The sequence below is a fragment of the Falco peregrinus genome, chromosome 4 (genome assembly GCF_023634155.1).
Source record: "Falco peregrinus isolate bFalPer1 chromosome 4, bFalPer1.pri, whole genome shotgun sequence".
Taxonomy (NCBI): Eukaryota; Metazoa; Chordata; class Aves; order Falconiformes; family Falconidae; genus Falco; species Falco peregrinus.
This window is the reverse complement of record NC_073724.1, coordinates 119,912,111-119,929,401: the sequence shown is the minus strand read 5'-3', so window position 1 is coordinate 119,929,401 and position 17,291 is coordinate 119,912,111. Positions and strand designations below refer to the sequence as shown.

The window sequence follows — 17,291 nt, the reverse complement described above, 5'->3', positions numbered from 1 at the left end:
GTCAGCTCTGAGGTCAGGCAGGCAGGGCCACGCCTGTCCCTTGCCCGATCCCAAAGACAAAAGACTATAGATAGCTGCTGCAGCAAATGCTTTTCATTATGTACTCCCCTCTACTCAGACCGCCTGCCCAGTTGGGGGTGGGAGCAGCATGGGGCCCCTAGATGCCTGTGCTGCTCTGCTATGTGTTTTCTGTTATTTGGGGTGAGTTGTGCATTCCTCACAAGCTTTGAATGTCGTGCAGAGCCCCAGGGGAATCCTCAGAGGAGTGGGAGGAGAGACCAGGCAGGGGAAGGTTGCCCATGCACACCAGGGAAGAGGCATCTCCTCCCCCATGTCAGCCTGTGAAGATGTCCAAACCAGAGGGAAGTGCCAGGTCTATGACAGCATACCCGCTGCACACCGCATCCATCCCCTCTCAGAAATGGATTTAAAAGCTTTCTACTTCCCACTAGCAGAACTTTCTTAGCTAGCCTTAGTCTGGCAAAACAGACCAAGAAGTGATAAATCTGTCTACTTGCACACTTGGGAGTCAGTGCCTGAAAGGCAAATGAAAAATTTTAGATTAAGACTAATTGTGACTCAAGAAGAAATGGATACAAATTGGCCATTAATATATGCAACAAGAAATCCTGGCCATTAATACATGCAACAAGAAATCTGGAGGAGATTTCTAGCTATTGCAGCAATCAGGCTCCAAAACATCATTCCAAGGACATAGAAGCAAAAATCCCATCTGCTTCTAAACCAGAGCCTGATAAAATTGTGATTACAGGATTTTGTATCTGTGACAGCTAGGGATCGGACACACAGGCCCAAGAATGGCTGCATACCACGTTCTCATCCTTTACCAAGGAAATCTGATACAGAGACTCCCTTCCTGGAGCACACATGTGGTGTCTTGTACTAAGGACAGGAAACTAACCTCCCCCCACCCCACCCCCAACTGTTCTGGTCTCTGTTCTAGTGTTAAACCAAGATGTCCAGCTCATGTTTCAGTGTCTGCTCACAGAGTCTGCACAGAAGATTGTTATGTATATAGAAATGTAGGACTGGAAAGGACTTCCTGGGATGGCTGGATGCAGTGAGTTCAGTGGCCACTCCTCAACTTGCTGCCATGTGTTTCGTTCCATCATAATCCTCAGGATGCTAGTGTAACTGGAAATCCTGCAGGATCTGAAGTGCCGGCAAGATGGGCTAGCATGCCCTGTAAGTCTTAACCTGTAACTAAATCAAAACATCATTTCCAGATCCCAGAAATGTGACAAGATGGACAAACGATGAACTAGGAAAAGGGAAACCTGGAGGTTTCCCCTAGCTAGGAAAAGGGCACCTGGAGGAAAAGGAAGCCTTGATCTCTGCAGAAACTGTGCACACATAGAGAACACAAATAGAACTATAGGAGCTACCATAGTGTAATGTGTCCTGCACTATAACTGCAGCAGGTAGGACTGCCTACCTCAGGCATGCCAGGAGTCACCTAAAAGGCAACATGAATCAAGTACACCTCAGAGAAAAAAAATCATGTGACTGTTGATAAAATGCTAGCACTGGGCTGAGGATTGAATTTTATGGGTCCCAGTTAGAAATACGCATACTGACCATTCTCCATAAAAGTGGCATTCTGAGACTAACTTATTGAATGCACAATATACTAATTTGTGGCTTACAAGATGCATAGAGACACCGAATAGGGCAGTAACCGTAGTACTCGTGACTCATCTTACATAGCTCAGGCTGCTATGGCTCCTCTACAACTGCTAATACAAAGCCTAAAGACAAATAGCATGAAACCACTTCCAAGCACAGACACCCTCATGGCCCTGCCTGTCTGGCCGCGGCACTTACAGCTTGTCCACCCTCGAGAAGCCGTGTCCCCAACAGCCACCCAGCGCCAGCCCCGCTCCAACTGGCCGCACAGGGAGCGGAGCATGTGCACAGCGCCTGGGGGTGCCGCTGCGCCGGGCTCTGCCCTCCGCCCCGGGAGCCCCGCGCCTTCCCCCCAGGAGGCCCGCACCCTGCCCCGGAGAGCCCCGCACGTTGTCCCCAGGAGCTCCGCATCCTGACCCTGGCGCCCCGCACCCTGTCCCGGGGAGCTCCGCCCTTCTCCCCCCGCCCCTCCGCTTACCGCGCAGAGGCTGCCCGTTGCCGTGGCGACGTGCCCTGGGACCCCTCGCGCTCGCGGGTCCGCCGGGAGGGGGACGGCCAGGCCGGGCCGGGCCGCCGGGGCCCGGGATCCCACGCGCGGGCGGCCGGTCCAGGCCAGTCGCCCCGCGGAGCGGAGCCGGCATTCGGAGGCGGGGCGGGGGACGGGCGGCGGGCGGAGCGCGGCGGGCCCGCCAGGGGGCGCGCGCCACCGGCAGCTCCCCGCCCCCGACGCCCCGCGGGCGGGCGCCGCGTCACCGGCTGCGCCCGAGCGTCAGAGCGCGGCGCCGCGCGTACGATGGGCCGCGGGCGGCCGGGCGGCCCGTGCCCCGCTGCCGTGAGTGATCCCCGGGCGGGCCCCTCCGTAGGCGGGGTCCCGGCCCGGGTGGCGGGGCCTGGCCTGGCTTCGGGGGGGCGCGGGGGGAGGTTGGGACGTGAACGGGGCTCGGCGGCGCCGGCGGGAACTGCCCTTCCCTGCGCTCGGAGCCCCCCTGGCGCCGCCTGGCCCCACCGTCCCGCCCCGGCGGGCCCGGGCGCTTCTCGGCCCGCGGTGTCGCCACGGCCTTGCGCCAGCGCCGTGTCCTCCTTGTCCCCCGGCGGGTGCAGGGCGCCAGCGGCAGCAGCGCCCTCAGCAAGTGCTCGGCGGCGGCGCGGGGCTACATCCAGGACCGGTTCCTGCCCCTCCTGGTGGGGCGGCGGCGGCGGCGGGCCCCGCTTGTCCACCGGTGAGGAGCGGGCGCGGCGCGGGGTGCCCGGCTGGCGGCTGCCGGGCCCCGGTGCGGGCGGCCCGCAGCCTCCCCTGCCAGCTGCGGAGGGGCTCCAGCGGCTCCCCAGGCTCCTGGCGCTTCGGTTGGAGGCACAACTCCATGAAATGCGTTTTTAGGACACGGTGACAGAGTGGCAACTTGCCGAGCACTGACTTTCAGTGATGTCACCTTTTTAGACACTTAGTATAATTTTACATGGCTTACGGGCAAAAATTGAAAGCTTTGTCCTGAGTGAAATGTGTCACCGGACTGGTTCCTAATTCCCGTATTCAATGCTGCTGAAAACTGCTTAGGATCTGAATACTAACTTACCGAAAATCTTAGCACATCAGTAGTTTTCTCATTAATTATCAAGAACATTGTAATTTTGGTAAGGTATTTGGTGGCTCAGGGTAACAATATTATCTTTTGAGTCAGTGGTATCTTATCAGTAGGTCTTCTCTGGAGCTTTGCAGGACACAGGCATGAATGTTTTAATGTGTATGTGTGGAGGGTTCTATGCTGATATGGTAGTGGAGTTTACATAATACGAGACTAACGGTTTAATGCAATCAAATGGCTGCCCATCGCCAAAGGAGTTTCATTGAGGGGGGCGAAAAAAAAGCAGTATTCGTGCAGAAGCTTGCAGGCCTATGGAAAGGAGTGTTGCTCACCAGGGAGCTGAGCCTGTGTGACTTGTTGCATGACATTGGCAAGCCAAACTAAATACTAAATTCATAGAAAGAGTTAAGTATTGCAGTTGTCAACACTGTCATAATGAGTTCTGGGACATCTTAGAATAGCTAGTGAAATCTGTAGCCCTTTTGAGGTGTGGGGACGATAACATGCTTGTTAAAGGGGTTGATAGGAACTGGTAAGCCTGGTGGGGATGTGGTGAAACTAACTAAAAGACAGTGCCAAGGAAAAAGAGGTGCTAGTCTGTGCTGGACTAGGCAAATGGTAAATGCTTTCCAGGAGTTAGACTTACTTAGTTCCATTCATTCAAAAAACAGAGAATGAAAATCCTTCCCTGACTTTGCTTCTCTTCCTTTTTTATTCCCCACTCACTGCATTTGCATGCACCGTCATTCATTCTGATATACCCAATAGCCCCTTGTAAGTAACGGAGTTAATTTCATATTGTTGTTGGAATCTGATTTGGGGCAGGAACTCTGGCGCTGGCCACCCACATTGCAGAGGAGCATCCTGACTGTACGGATTCATACTTTTTCACCCAGTGATGGTTGATGTATGCAAAATGGAACAGGTCCAGCTAGGATGACTGCATGTTTTCTCTGGGTTATCCGTAGTCTTGTTGGTTAGTACACTTACTGAATACAGAAGATCTGTATTTATTAACAAGCTCTAGATATGACATGTCATCAGACATCTTGCGGTGCAGTTCTATCGATGTGGGGTTACTGGATAGAGAGAAAAAAAGGTTTTTGAAATGCAGGATGCCAGTGGTGGAGAAATAGAGTTCCTGGACAGTGATTACAACTGAACTTCTTTCCACAGGGGTTACTACATCCGTGCCTGTGCTGTAGATCACTGTGTTCAAGACTTTCTGCTGAAGACCCAAAGCTACCCTAGGACACAGGTACGTTTTCTCTCTCTGGGTGTACTGGCAGTTTCCATTACATGTGTGAAAAGACTTTTTGGCATCTTGGCACAGCAGTAGCGTACTATTGCATCTGAACAGAATGAACTCAGAGATTTGACTGGCACTACTGTGACTGTCCATTTGTCACTTTGACAGAAATATGTGGGAGGGGGGCAGTACCTACACAAAACTCTTCTACCTCTTGCAGGAGATTGCCTGATTTTGTCACTATAGATGATGTTATTGAATATTTTTCACACCTAGATGCTCAGGATGCTGCTAGACATGAGTATAACTTTTTCTGATACTTTATCTGCAGATCCTGTCTTTAGGTGCTGGCTTTGACTCCTTACGCTTCCGTTTGAAGGACGTAGGTCTTCTGCATCACACTGTGGTATACGAGGTGGATTTCCTAAATGTGGCATGCCAAAAAGCTGCTCTGATCAAAAGAATGAAAGAGTTGTCAGCACTGGTGGGAGATACTGGAGGGGAAGGATTAGGTATGGTATTTATGGAAGGTGTTCTGGATACTAAATGTTTAGAAGAAGCAAACATAACTTCAGCCTTTAGAAAGTGAGGTATGATGGTAGAGGAACTACAAAGTTGTAGACAAAAAGCATGGTTTTGCTGAAAATTTTTGGAACAAACAGATAATTTGTAAGCATTGGGAGATGAAAAAAAGATGTGTAGGTGCTGGAATGGATTTGTCGGGAATGGATTATATCAAACCAGGTTCAGTTTCTTTCAGTTATGGTTTCTCAAGTACTGCATCTGGCTTTGGGATCTTTAATACAAAGGCAGTGGCAAACTGCAGCATGTCCAGTGAGAGGTCACAAGAACGATAAAGTGGTGGAGCACGACATAGGAGGGCAGGCTGAGAGAACTGGGTTTGTTCAGCCTTAGGAACTGAGGTGAGGCTTACTGCAGTCTTCAACTGTCTAACAGGAGAGGATGAAAAAGGTGGAGCCAGACTTTTCTTGGAGGCACAAAGCAAACAGTCAAGGGGCAATTGTTGCAAGTTGTAGCAAAGGAAACTTCAGTAATGTGTAATGAAAATGTTTGTTTCTTGGTTTTTTTTCTGCCACATGAGTAGTTAAAAATGGGAACAGATTGCCCAGAAAGGCGGTAGAAACTCCAGCTTTGGACATAGTTAGAGCTTGACTGGACAAAGCCTCCAGCAGCCTGAAACAGGTAACTGCTGTGAGCAGGGAGTTGGACTAGATGACCTTCAGAGGCCCCTTTCAACCTAAATTATACTGTGATTTATGGCCTTTATGGGTAGGAGAAAAGGTATGACTCTTGGGTGTATTGACTGTAATAAAACATTAGTTGTTATGTTACCTGCCTTTTTTTTTTTTTTTTTTTCCCTCTCTAAGGCAGGAGAAAAATGAGCCTTATGAAACTACCATAGAATGTAAGTAAAGCTGAAAGGATTATTATGCCAGCTAAATACTAAGGGGCAATTCAGTGGAAAAATCGAGGAATGTAAAGTATGGGGTTCACTAGAGATTCCTCTTGCATCTGATTTCCTTGAGGGTGTCTGTTAATGTTCTAGATGATATGCTGTAGAAGGTGAAAATGTAATAAACCAGCAAGAAACAGGGAGAGCTGAATATGGTGGATGAGAGTAGGATTTTGATAAAGTACACGAATGGTCTGGAAAGTCTGGAATGAAATACAGTAGGGACAGTAATGAAATACAGTAGGCTGCTATGCTTAGACTGTAATAATCGGTTTAAATACAGATGGAAGACAGGTGCAGAGCACAAGTCCCTGGCTGCCATGAACAGTTGGATAAGTCTTAGTGAGTAGCTCTTCCATGAGCTTGCTCAGTTTCCTCCTGAATCCATTCTTGTTTTTGTGGTTGGTTTTGAATCCATTCACTGGCAGCATCCTGTAGCAAAGAATTCTGTCTGTACCAATAATCTTCAACTACTTCAGCTGAAAGGCAGGTGTCAAAAGAGTTGGGAATATCCTATTTTCTGTGCCCAGAGGGCAGGAAGTGATGTGTAGATCAGTTAGTTGTCAGAAGAAGTTAATAGGGAACATGGAGATGGGCTTCTAGAGAAGGCTGTTTTGCCTCCAGTAATGAATGCCTTTGAGAAGTGTAATTAACAGTTCTCAGGGCAGGGGTAGTTGTTGGATTGCACTGGTACAGAGACATAGAGTAGGTAATTTCTAAAGGTACTTTACAGTTTGTTTCTGATTTGGTTTTGGTTGAAACAGCTTAACAAGCTATAGCTTATGGAGTACAGAGGTATGGTATTATAATCATAGAATCACAGAATGTCTTGGGTTGCAAGGGTCCTGAAAGACCCCCTGCCACGGTCAGGGACATCCCCCACCAGCCCAGGCTGCTTCCAGCCCCGTCCAGCCTGGTCTTGAGCCCTGCCAGGGATGGGGCACCCACAGCTGCTCTGGGCAACCTGTTCCAGTGCCTCACCACCGTCACAGGGAAGGATTTCTTCCTTATATCTAATCTAAATCTAATGCTTGCAAATCATAAATTGGAACTTATTTCTGAGAGCGGTGATCTGGAAGACTAGTCCTGGTATTTGCAGGGAGCTAGCATGTGCTGGTTCAGGATTCAATGCAATTTTACAGAAAGAAATCTTTAAAAAACAAACCTCAAAAAACCCTTGAGAATGGTTTTATGGTTGTTAGGCAAACCATTCAAATTCTGTCAAAGCAATGGTACTTAGCTAAACTGAAAGGTCTGTAAAAGAGAGCCCTTCAGATTTGATTCTGAATTATAGTGGCTCTATAAAAATGTTCTTAAAGTAAATATGATAAAGTTTTGTTGGTATACTAAATGTGATAATTCTGTGAGACATCTGTAGGTGAAATTTGCATTAAGAATAATGGAGTTTTCGATCTGCATTTAATGGATTGCTTCTTGACACTATCCCTTTATGGTTCATTTAGCAATGGGGATTTTCTTGTACATGTCCCAGAGAAATTGAGTTGATGGGCACAGGCTTGTGAGCGATTGCCTGTGGGGCTGATATTCCTGTTTGTCCCTTTTGGTCTCAGTATTGCATCAGCACTGTAGTGAGGCTGGATAATTTTTGTCTCCCAGGAGTCATTACCTTTTCTGGAGGGGACTATAAACTACTGGGAGTGGATTTATCAGAGCTGTCTGAGCTGGAGAGAGCCCTGGAGGAAGCAGGGCTAGACAAAGAAATTCCCACCCTCTTCATAGCAGAGGTGGTGCTCACCTACGTGGAAAACAGCAGGTCAGTTGAGTTATCTGCTGTTAACTAGGTGGTAAAATGAAAAGAACAAGTTTCTTTTTATGTACGCCACTCATGGCTGGGAGACCTGCTGTCTTGTAACTAAAGCTTCAGCAATTCTGTGGAAGTCCCAAACAGCTCCTTACATCATAATTGTGATGGGATAATTGATGTCCATGACATCCTAAAAGGGAGGAAAAATAAGAAAAACCTTGAACATGTGATTTTGAGGTTTTTGTTCTGCTCATCCCCTGAATTCTCTGCACAGATGGGAGAGGAGAGGTTCATAAGTTCCCAGCACAGGATTCTCTTTGGTATATTACCTGTGTCAGGATGCCTTAGTAGCATGCTTTATAGTGTTGCAGGAGGATAGATTTTGTCTGCCCCTCAGTGATTTAATTCCTTGTACACGATCTGCCTGACAGGTCAGATGCCTTGATTCAGTGGGCAGCAGAGCATTTCTCTCAGGCATGCTTTCTGCTGTATGAGCAGATGCACCCAGAGGACCCTTTTGGATGTGTCATGCAGCACATTTCAGCCAGCTGAACTCTACACTTCATTCTTTGTCAAAGTACCCTGATTGTGAGGCACAGCGGAGGCGCTTTTTTGAAAAGGTAAGTACCTGCAGCTCTAAGGAACACATGAAGTGTGTCTTACCTGGGAAAGATTGTAGCATTAAATAATTTTGGAAGTCATCAGATGTGTCAGTTACGGGTTGAAGAAGACAGGGCCAAGGCTGGGCCACTGCCTTCTCTAGTAGCATGACTAGTCATTTGAAGGTCTTTCCAACCAACTTGCAGTCTGCTTTCTGGTATGGCGTTAAGGCAAGATGGGTTCCTCTGAGGCTTTTGGTATAAATTAAGTTCTTAGGAGCTTTACAGGTAAGAGATCTATTCTTACCAGACTCTGGGCTGCTCTTGTTCCAGCTAGACAGTCTTAAAGGCCCATGCAGGTGTTTAATTTAGGGTCTTTGTTTTCTTGTGCGAAGTGAGTCTATCCTTCCAGAGCTAATAATTTTGAGGGGTTTCTTTTTTAGGGCTGGACTGAGTGCAGCGTCGTGGATATGAATATGTTTTTCACCTGTTGTACTCTGGAAGATGAGCAGCAAAAATTGCAGGCTCTGGAGCCTTTTGATGAATATGAGGTAACTCTTCTTTATTCTGAACACCAGTGACCTGGTTTTGATATGATAAGGTGTCTGCAACTTCTTATGGTCATAGTTCTGTACAAGAGTTGCTGAAGCATAGGTGTTCATGGAGGCAGAAAGGATGCTGAATCAGGCAGTTCATGCAGAGCCTGCAGGAAGCTCCACTTGAAGCTGGGGCAGGTAGCACTGGAAGCAGACTCTTGCTTGTTCCTTCCCCAGTGAGCGGTCTCTTAGGGAGACAGCCTTAGCATAGCAAACTAGCTGGTGGTATAAAAGGTGCTGTTGATGCTAAAAGTTTGCATGGGTTCAAGGGGCAATTATTTTAATGAAAGAGAAGTCTATTGAGGATTACTGAATAATATAAAGATAAACCTGTTGTGAGTTTCCTGACTGCAAATGGTTGGGAGCTGTCCTGGGAGAAGTAGATGCACTCGTCCTGCTCTCCTGTGTTTCTGTAGGCTGTTACTGTTTGTCATTGTTGGACTCAGGTTACTAGTTTCAGATGTTTTTGGTCTGATGTTGTGCAGCCATTTTCTATATTAATGACTGAAATTTAACTATGACTCTGTTCTTTGCCGTTTTTATGTTAACTGCTAGCGAAGTTTGCAACTATTTCAAGTGTAGAAGAGAAGTCAAAGATACTGAGTAACTTCAAGATAAAGATCCTGTAGGGCACTTACTAGAAGTTTCCCTTTCAATTTTGTGATTTTCTGTTTATAATTCTCTCTAGAAATCTAACAGCATGCAGTATGAAAACTAAGTTAGCTTGCTTGCATTTATTTTGCCAACATGGAGGATCTGCTCTGCTACATGAATGCAAAATTGATCACTGAAAGATGCTGGCAGATTTGCAAAGTGGTGTAGAAATGCCTGCAAGAATTACTGTAGATCAAGACAATTGCTCATACAGTGAGAAAGAAAAGACATTTTATCATTTTCTTTATAGAGGAGGTTAACACGTACACAAGTCTGAGCTGAAAAATGTGCACAGGAGTAAGATACGTGGTAACAGAGAGCTCTACAATTAGCCTTTGAGGTAAAGTAAGGTCCAGATCTTACTATAAGCAAGCTTGATTGAATTAGGTAAGAAATGTAAAATATACACTTAGTGCTGAGGACAATTAATTTTTAGAATAATTTGTCTAGGGGTAAATAGTGGATTCTTCAATTCTTCAGTATTTACATTAACTTTTGGATATCACTTTTCAAAAGATGCTTTTTACTTTGGTAGATATTTGGGCAGTGATGCTAATATTGTGGTTTCTTGTGCCTTTTAAATTCATATTTATGCCTTCTAGTCACACAGTTGGCTGAATATATCCCACCCCATGGGAATGAACATACTAAATTCCCTGATGTCCATAAAAGCCAGGGTGGACCCTAGTGTTGCTCCTGACTACCTGTGCAATCCTTGTGCTTGTGCTTCTGCCTCTGAGGTATTCCAAGGCCAGACTGGAAATCGTATTTATGTATCATTGGCCAGCTGAGACCATATTGCACCTTTGAACGTTTGCAATTTCTTTGGGATCACTTCTGCTCCATGACCTTTAGGAAACCTTAATCCCTCTGGTATACAGCTCTCACTCTTTTCTATGATTAGAACTGGGAAGCATAAAGGGAAGCGGATTCCAAAAAAAGAAAGAAGTTCCTCATGCAACATGTAATTATTCTGTGGAACTCCTTGCTGCAGCAGCTTACAGATGATAAAAGTTTATGTGAGTTCAAAGAGCAACTGAATAGATTAATGGATGGGAAAACCATTGAGGATTGTTCAGTACAAAGACTCAGCTTCTTGCTTAGAAAATCCCTGAGCTGTACATTTTTGAAGATTGAGGTGAGGAAGGTATTGACACACTTGCTCTTTCTCAGATTCAGCTTTAGTCTTCTGATTTTGGCCACCATTGGAAACAGTGCTAGGCTAGGTTTTGATCACCCTGACCGTTCTGAGATCCTTACTATTGCTATAAGATTTTGAGGGGGATTGTTTGTTTTTGGGCTTGGCTGCAGGAATGGCATCTCAAATGTTCCCATTACTTTGTCTTGACTGCGTCAAAGGGGGTGGAACCTTCCTGGACACCATTGTTATCCAGTATGACAGGTACATACTGACTGGTTTTCATAGTATTCTTTTATCTCCTGCAGGCTTCACTGAGAGATTTTAGGAGACAGTAAAACCCTGGAAGGAACAGATGGGATGCTGCCACCCGAGTAGCTTTCTCCATCCTTCTAACAATGGTTCTGCTGTCCATAGTGAGGCCAGGGCCACCTCCTGACTCTAGTGGTTCTGATCAATTTCATTCTTATAGTTCATTGAACCTTCCAGTCTGAACAGCTCTTCTTTCTGTTTATATGTGGGGCCTTCCAGTGCATGGCTGCAATGCCAGTCTACCACGATCCTCCTTCTATTTTTGGTAACCCACAGGCTCTCCTTTTTCAGTTTATTCCTGCTTGCCTCTATACATGGTCCTCTGAGCCGTTCTATCCTTCCAGCTTCCAAAAGGTTGTTATGTTTACTTACTGCGCTATCAAAGTATCGTCCAGCAGAGCACTCAGGAGCATGTCGTGAAGTTTTGTTTTGTTATCCCCTGTGGGTGGAATTGTACATGTAGTATTTCTGTTTCTGAAATGTTTTTAAATCCGTACGTTACTTTTTTTAGGTAGGAGAATGTGGATAACTGACTAGCTGAAAAGGGTCACATAGACATAGTCCAGCTGGCTGGACAAAAATGCACATTGCTCTCAGCTTATCTGAAGTAAAGCAAAAATAACTGTCTTTGGCTGTTCTTGTTACACAATAACAGGAAGATTTTGGTGGGAAAAGAATGTTGCAGGTGGGAACAGAAAACTACAGAAGAGAAACAAGGGGCGGGCTTGGTATTTAGGCAACTAACCAATAATGAGCTTAACTTTTGTAATATGTATGAGCTAATTATAACAAGGCATAAAAGGTGACTGTAAGGGACAATAAACGAAGTCTGCTGATCACTCATATTGAGCGACTGTGTCTTCCCTCCGTCGCGACAAATGGCGCCCGAACAGGGACCCCTAACCTTGTTCTTCACCGGACAGCGAGGACGGAGAAGCACTGGTAGCAGCGACCAGAGAGCAGAAGATCGGCTGATGCTGGCATCGTACCCGATCCGTGCTTGAGCCCAGGATAATTAAAGAAGGGGTTCGCCGTCCGTGAGCTGCTATCCAAGGGAAAAGGCTGCAACAAAGAGGACTTTAACGAGTGCACAATGGAAAAAGAGGTAGCGCTAGCACTTTTACAATGCTTTTTAGAAAAGCGGGGGAGTAGGCCCTTTAAAAGATCTGGCCGGGTTAATTGTATTAGGTAAAGCAAAAGGATATTTTGCAGATCCTGAGCATATGTTTGAAGTAGAAGAATGGCGTAATTATGGGGATTGTTTATGGGATTTAGTAATAGATGATGATAAGGCAGCAAAAAGATTGATGAAATCATGGCATGAAGTTATTAATTGTATAAAAAGATATCAAGCAGAAAAGCGCCTTGCTGCAGCAGTAACAAGCCGACTTGCAAGCGCAGATCCTAATGCAGGAAAAATTATGCCATGTGAAAATTACATTCCAATACCCCCTTTATCACAAACAGTGCTCTCTGTACCACCTATAGACCCTTTGTGTCCTCTGCCCCCCCCCTCCGGCGAAGTAGCCTCGGGGGGGCCAGAGGGCGGGGACACATCTGACGAATGTGCTGCTGAGGAAGAAAATAGCAGTGGGCAGTCAATACAAAATTCAAAAAAAAAAAAAAAAAAAAAAAAAGGAACAAAAAATACAGTAAACAAACTGGTGCGTTCTACGTGCATTAATTGGCAAAAAATAGCACAAGAAGCAGCTGCTCAGGGAATATTTGATATTGCTGAGCAAGTCAACCCCCCACAAGCTTTCCCTGTAACGTATCCGATGAATGCCGCTAACCAAAGACAGGGAACCTGGGAGGCTTTGATTGGAAAATATTAAGTCAGTTACGTAGTACAGTGAATGAGTCAGGCCTCCACAGTGAGCCCACCAGATATACCTAACTTTATGAAAGGGCCGTTATTGTGCCAGTGTATTCTGGAGAATAGTAACAGTTACACCAAAGGCATTTTAGTAACCCTGCCCTTAGATTCTTCTGTAGAAACAATGCTAGAGCGAATGAGTTGGGTGCCAGTAGGTCAGCAAGCCTTGCTAGTGGAAGCAATCCAAGCAGTAGGGAGAGATTTAGTGCAAGCCCAAAGTCAGGCTTTTGCAGCGCTTGCGCCTCTGCGCCCCCCTGGGGCTACCGCGCCCCCAAAGCCAGCGACCACCACGCGCCGAGACTTCCCCTGCTATCGATGCGGGAAGCCAGGACATACCCGTGACTGATGTCGACAACGTCAAGTGTGGTGCCAAAATTGTCAGCGAGGGACCCACAGTACCAATGTCTGTCGGCAGACGGGAAACCGAGCGCGAGGAGCCGCAGCGCGTCAACCCTAATCGCGACTCCTGTCACCTTCACGACACCCCCTCCAGGAGACATGACCAACTCTTATCGGCAGACACCGTGTTACAACCTGCCACCCGAAGGAGCCTTGGCCTGGACCTGGCAACAGCGGTAGATACAACATTAATTGACAACCGACCACAAAAAATCGCAACTCGTGTCCGAGGACCTCTGATAATTAATGGACAAAGCTATGGTGCTCTATTATTAGGGCGGTCTTCTGGTAGTTTAAAAGGGCTGTTGTAAAGTGTGTTGCTTATAGTAATAATTGTTATCATTGCACTCGCATGTTTAAGCTGTGCTCTCTCTTGTATTCAAAAATTACTCGAGCGTGTAACTGCACAAGTTTTGCTTGCGCAAAGAGAAAAAGGGGGAAATGTTGCAGAATGGCTGTGTGATCATGGCCATGACTCCCTTAAAGATCTTTGTGAAACAAAGTTAGCGTAAGTTAGCTGAAGCAGGCCTTGCAGCTATGCTGAGGCATGCAGATAAGGAAGCTGAGAAAAACACTGACCTTGTGCCTAATGTTGTAAATAACTTTGAGGAATTCGCGTAGACAAGAGACGAAAAAAAAATATGTAGCTAGCTATCCGCAGAAACCGCAAGTAGGAGGATGTATGAAAATGTAACCCTTTAGAGCTTAGCCAATCAGCAGATGACTAGTAGGCATAATTAACTGGAACTGTATATAAGACATAATCGCGCCGTAATAAATCGAAGCTTGCTTTATCACTCATATTGAGTCGGCCGTGTGCTTCCCCTCGCTCGTCGCAAGTGGCGCCCGAACAGGGACCCTAGAGAGGGCTGAACCTGCGAGCCACGGTTCGACGGAGATTCGGGTACCGGTCCTGAAAGCAGCGCAGGAGGCGGAAGGGCACAGTCCCCGCGCCCGGGAGCACCTACAGAGGGTCCCGCCGGCCACGCGTCGCCGAAGTCTCGCAAAGGCTGCAACAGCGCTGACGACGGTATGGAGAGACAAGCGACGTACGATTCGTTCATATGCTTTTTAGAAAAGCGGAGCGTTTGGGACATAGACTGTAAAAAGGCATTACCCGGGTTATTAGCGTATGGGATAGCATCTGGGACCCCCGCGGCAGCAGCGAGCGGCGGCGCGCAGCCCGGCAGGCCCCTTCCCGGCCGCGGTTTCTCTCCGAGGCGGCACCCCCCCACACACCCCCCCTCCGATCGGCGCCATGGCGATGCAAGCGGCCAAGCGAGCTGACATCTGGCTGCCCCCAGAGGTCAATCGGATCCTTTATATTCGGAACCTGCCGTATGAAATCACAGCGGAGGAAATGTATGATATGTTTGGGAAATACGGACCTATTGGACAAATCAGAGTTGGAAACACTCCTGAAACAAGAGGAACAGCTTAAGCTTCTGAAGGAAAAGTACGGAATTGAGTACAAACCCACCAAAAAAAGTGCTTCAGATGTCCCCTACAAGAAATGGGTTTCTGCCTTGAACTAGCAAACATCTCTGTGCTTAAAAAGAAGCCTTTTTGCCTTGATGGAGATAATTTATTCTGTATTCTGTATTTATGCTGTATTCTGAATGTGGAAATTGGTTGGGACTAGGAGGCTGGCTTAAAGGCATTTTGCAAACGGGATTATTATTTTTGATCGTTATTGTAATAATAGTTTCTTGATCAAAACCAGCCAACACTATTTGTAAGCATTAGGCATATCTGAAGAGAATGCCTTTATTTGAATCAGCAGTTAAGGTGTAGTTTAGTCTGATGCTGTGGTTTTATCTGCTTCTGGTGAATTTTTGAAGTGATGAAATCAGAGATACAAGGTATACTAAGAGTTATGAGGTAATAAGGTAATAATCTAAGTAAGGGTGCTGTCTTTTATATCTACAAGTGCAATATGCTTTTATGTAGCAGAGAGAAACTTTGACAATAATGCTGCTTGAGCGAGATGTGCATGTGACAACTTGGGAAAAGGGATATCACAACTGGAGTGCAACAGTGTTTCTATGTCTGGCAGAGTGAAATCTTTGAAGACCTGAGTTTAGACAGTCTAAAATAAATTGTTAGTATTCAGAAAACCCATCTTAGGCCTCTTTTGCTTACATAGTGTTATGGAAGTCAACTGCTATTGTAGAGAATTAATGATTTTTTAATACATATTAACAAATACTACTATTTTAACTTGAGGCAGTTGAGTGAGAAATACTCACGTGTAGCATTTGAGGGAATGTCAGCATAAATCGCACTTACAGTAAGACTGCATTTTTAATTACTGTACTCGTTAAGATTCGATGATGCCATAAGGCTAAGGCCTTTTATCACAGATCGGTTCTGAACTAAAAGGTGTGTGCACATGTAGATATGCACATTTGTGTTATTTTCCTTAATTGGCTACAAAATAATATAATTAGGTTGGGGACTAGATCTTGGGAATTTGTCTATTATACTTCTGTTTGTTAAGGAACGTGCATAACATACAGCACCCATGTAGGCTTGGCTTGTGGCATAGTTGTCAAATTTAGCATAGACATTCAGACAGATAAGCAACGTACTCTTCTTGTGTGTATCACCTACAAGCCATTATGGCTTAGTGTGTAAATCTGTATGTAACTATTGAAAAATCCACTTATGAATGTATATAGCTTAGAACTAATTTTTCCCCTTTGTTAATTCTTTGATATCAATGAGGAATTCTTCAGAAAATGTATGGACTGGTTGGTTGCATAAGGGCAGTTGTTATTTGGACAGAAAATTGTTAATGGTCAGGGATTTTCCACTAAAATATTTGCAAATATTCCTAGTCAAACATCAGTTTGGTTTCTTTTGGGGTTTTGAGCTTGCATTAGTCCATGTTCAGAACTTTAAAATTACCTTTGAATTTTTTAAACTTTTTATATCACTGGAACAGAAAGAGCATCTAAATTAAAGCTTCAAGCTAACTTTATTTTTCAAGTATTTCAGGAATTATACTTCTGAACTGAGATTTTATAAGTTGGCTGTGTATTTTCCTGTGTTAAAATGCTGTTATTGAAAATGGTCAACCAAGCCTATGTCGCCCAAAATAAAAACGGGGGAATTGTGGATAACTGACTAGCTGAAAAGGGTCACATAGACATAGTCCAGCTGGCTGGACAAAAATGCACATTGCTCTCAGCTTATCTGAAGTAAAGCAAAAATAACTGTCTTTGGCTGTTCTTGTTACACAATAACAGGAAGATTTTGGTGGGAAAAGAATGTTGCAGGTGGGAACAGAAAACTACAGAAGAGAAACAAGGGGCGGTCTTGGTATTTAGGCAACTAACCAATAATGAGCTTAACTTTTGTAATATGTATGAGCTAATTATAACAAGGCATAAAAGGTGACTGTAAGGGACAATAAACGAAGTCTGCTGATCACTCATACTGAGCGACTGTGTCTTCCCTCCGTCGCGACAGGAGAAAAGTGGTACAGTTAGGGAAAAGCCAAGACCAAGACTGTGTTTCTGTGATTAAAAGGACTTGGCAGCAGTAGCAATCTAAGAAATACCTGCTTTTGGCTGTTTGCTTCCTTTTTCAGGGTGGAAAGCAGAAGGTTATTTTTAAGCTGTTTCACATCACTAGTCTTGTTCGCAGTATAGCACCACAAGTAGATCTGTCTGCAACTGGAAGTCGAAATCCATGTTCTAGGGAGCAGGAAAAACAGCTGGAAAAGGATAAGGCAGGATGACGTTCGTTAACCTAACAAGGCTATTGTGTTGTGTCTTGATTCGATCTGAAAATGTGTAGTGAAATTGAAGCTAAATGGATGTGGGTGTGGTTAAATATATTGTGTGATTGTCACTAGTCCTTATGTTAAAACCTTAAAAGCTCCTAAACGCGCAGGCTCTATCCATAAGTTAAAAAAAATCTGGCATTTGCTTAACTGACATGAGTACAGTGAAGACACTTGATTCATTAGAGACAGGAATAGGGTCTTTTTGC

At 45.4% G+C, this 17,291-nt stretch overlaps 1 pseudogene; it reads left to right on the top strand.

Moving 5' to 3' along the window:
• The first annotated feature begins 2,580 nt into the window (after positions 1–2,580).
• Positions 2,581–17,291, top strand: part of LOC101920282 (tRNA wybutosine-synthesizing protein 4-like) — a 29,951-nt pseudogene continuing 15,240 nt past the window's right edge.